Here is a 3,163-nt window from a genome sequence, read left to right as displayed (position 1 = left end):
GGTATGATAAACATGCCAAAGAGAGAGTGTTCAAACCAGGTGACAAAGTTCTAGTACTGTTTCCAATTCCAGGACACCCATTACAAGCCAGATATCATGGTCCATGTGAAGTAGAGTCCAAAGTGGGTGAAGTAGATTATATTATCAAGACTCCTGGTAGACGCAAGAGCAGGCAGTTATGCCACATAAATATGCTCAAAGAGTATGTTGAAAGAAGTGACAGTGGCATTCCAAAACCTGTGTGTACAGTAAAACATGCTGATATTAATGTAGACAAACATGCCGATGTAGACAAAATCGCCAATGTAGACAAGAGTAAAGATGACAATTCTGATGTCACATTTGACCAGGATAGAGAGCTGGAGCACAAAGAGTATAATGTAAAATTGAACAATTCTGATGTGCTCACTAATTTGGACTCAAAGTTAGGTCATCTTTCTCAAGATCAACAAAGTCAAATTGCAAATTTGATTCACAAATTTGACAATATATTTCCTGATACGCCAAGTAGAACAAATGCTGCATTTCATGATGTAGATGTTGGTGATACAAAACCAATCAAGCAGCATCCTTACAGAGTCAATCCATTGAAAATGGAACATCTCAGAAATGAGATCAATTACATGCTAGACAATGATATCATAGAACCAAGTAGTAGTGAGTGGAGTTCACCATGCATTCTTGTTCCCAAGCCTGATGGTTCATACCGATTGGTCGCATGACATGAGAGCTGCAAATGTTCATTCAAAGACAGACTCGTACCCAATTCCAAGAATTGATGATTGCATTGACAAAATTGGGAATGCAAAATTTGTTAGCAAATTTGATCTTTTGAAAGGGTACTGGCAGGTTCCACTCACAGACCGTGCCAAAGAGATTTCTGCTTTTTGTACACCATTTGGTCTTTACCAATACAAAGTTATGCCATTTGGGTTGAAAAACGCACCAAGCAACCTTTCAGCGAATGGTAAACCAAATTGTGGCAGACATAGAGGGATGTGAAGCGTATGTAGATGATTTGATTGTTTACAGTCAAACTTGGGAACAACACATGGAACAACTCCATCAATTGTTTAAGAAGCTGTCTGAAGTACAGTTGACAGTCAATCTGGTAAAAAGTGAGTTTTGCCATGCCACAGTCACATACTTAGGATATGTTGTAGGTCAAGGTCAGGTGAAACCTATCAAAGCCAAAGTTGAAGCAATTGAGCAATACCCCACACCTGTAAACAAGAAGGCACTCATGAGATTTCTAGGAATGGTTGGCTATTATAGAAAGTTCTGTCCAAACTTTTCAGAGATAGCAAGTCCTTTGACTGATTTGTTGAAGAAAGATGCAAAATTCATTTGGTCAGAACAATGTGAAAATGCTTTTCACAAAGTCAAATCAATACTCATGAGTTCACCAGTACTTACTGCACCTGATTTTCAGAAGCAGTTCAAGTTGACTGTTGATGCCAGTGACATAGGCTGTGGAGGTGTTGTGATGCAAGAGGGTAAAGATCAAATAGATCACCCCATTTGTTACTTTTCAAGGAAGTTCAACAAGCACCAGAGAAATTACTCCACAATTGAGAAGGAGTGTCTAGCATTGCTATTAGCATTGCTACATTTTGATGTGTATTTGGGTACCACAGTATACCCTGTGCTTGTTTTCACAGATCACAATCCCCCCACCTTCATCAACAGGATGAAGAACAAAAACCAAAGACTGGTGAGGTGGAGTTTGACCTTGCAAGAGTACAATCTGGACATCAAACATATTAAGGGAAAAGACAATGTAATGGCTGATGCCCTGTCCAGAATTGCATAAAACCTGACAAACAAAAATTTCCTTTAAAAGGGAAGTTGTATGTGACAAGTAGTCACTGTGTATGATGAGTTAAATACTCAAAGTTGATAAATGTTGAAGTTGATGTAAAAGAAGAAAACATTTAAGAAAGTTTTCATTGCATTCGAACTTTCTTCTTTTAAGGGGGAGGGTGTGATGTGCCCTGAGTAATTTGATTTAATTTAATTATTTAACTTTGTTTACAAGCTGAAAGTATTTCATGAGATGGGAAACCCCTTGTATTTTGGAATTCCCCAAATTATTGTAAACAAAGTCAGAGCTATGTTTAGAACTTGGAAAGCCCCAGTTCATTATTGCACCATCAGGAAAACCCCCCAGGAAGTGATGTAATGTGAATGTGTATAATTAATCTTGGGAAATCCCAAGATTGCAGCAATGTTGTGAAAATGTGATTGACGTAATGGTTTATTAATAGATGATGGTTTTTTTTGGCATGAGTACTGATATAAAAAGCTGGAGGTTTTTGTTGGGACTTTACAGAATGTCATGTGAGATTGAAAACTCCACATGTGTGTGATGGTCTTCGTGCTTCAAAAAGAAGTACATTTTAACCAGTTTATATAGCCAATAATTGAGCTAATTTTAATACAGCAACGAAGAAGACAGCGAGCACACAAAAGTGCTCTTCCTCATCAAAGGATTAAAAGTTCTTCTGTCAAATTGCTGGAGTTTGCTGGGTTTGTGAAGGCAACGCATCTGTCAAAAAACAGTGGAGCTGTGTTAAAGAAACCTGTTCCCTGGAAAAAGTGTGGTTGGTGAAAGAAACACCATTTTTGGAGAAAGCAGCGCAAGGAGATATATTTGTGGAGAAAGCAGCGCAAGGAGATATTGTGGAGATAGCAGCGCAAAGGAGATTGGAGGAAGCATCATCATTTTCGTATGAGGATTTTATGTGCAAGGATTTATAAATGCAAGAGTACGATGGACTTCGCTGATTTTCGCAGAACAAGTGAATAAGGATATATTACATCAGTCGTCCAGAATATTGCAAGAACTCTAGAATCACCAACAAGAAGACCGCTGGTTAAGTACCTATAGAATAAAACTGATTGTGTGATTTTATTGTAATTGTTGTTATATGTACCGAGCATACTTTGTTTTCAATTAAAGACTTAGATTATGTTAGCTTAATCAAACAGTGTATTTGTGTTGTGCATTCGTGTGAGTTCGGGTAAAAGGTGATTTTGGCCTTGAGTCAAGTACGGCTCGTAACAAGGTATACAGACCAGTCCAATGGGTCAGTTGCCTCATCAAGTCTGCTGCTTCCAGATGCAATGTAGCAAAGTTATAAAAAAGTAAATTCCAGCATTT

Source organism: Amphiura filiformis, chromosome 7, assembly GCF_039555335.1.
Source record: "Amphiura filiformis chromosome 7, Afil_fr2py, whole genome shotgun sequence".
Lineage (NCBI taxonomy): Eukaryota > Metazoa > Echinodermata > Ophiuroidea > Amphilepidida > Amphiuridae > Amphiura > Amphiura filiformis.
This window is presented reverse-complemented; position numbering follows the sequence as displayed.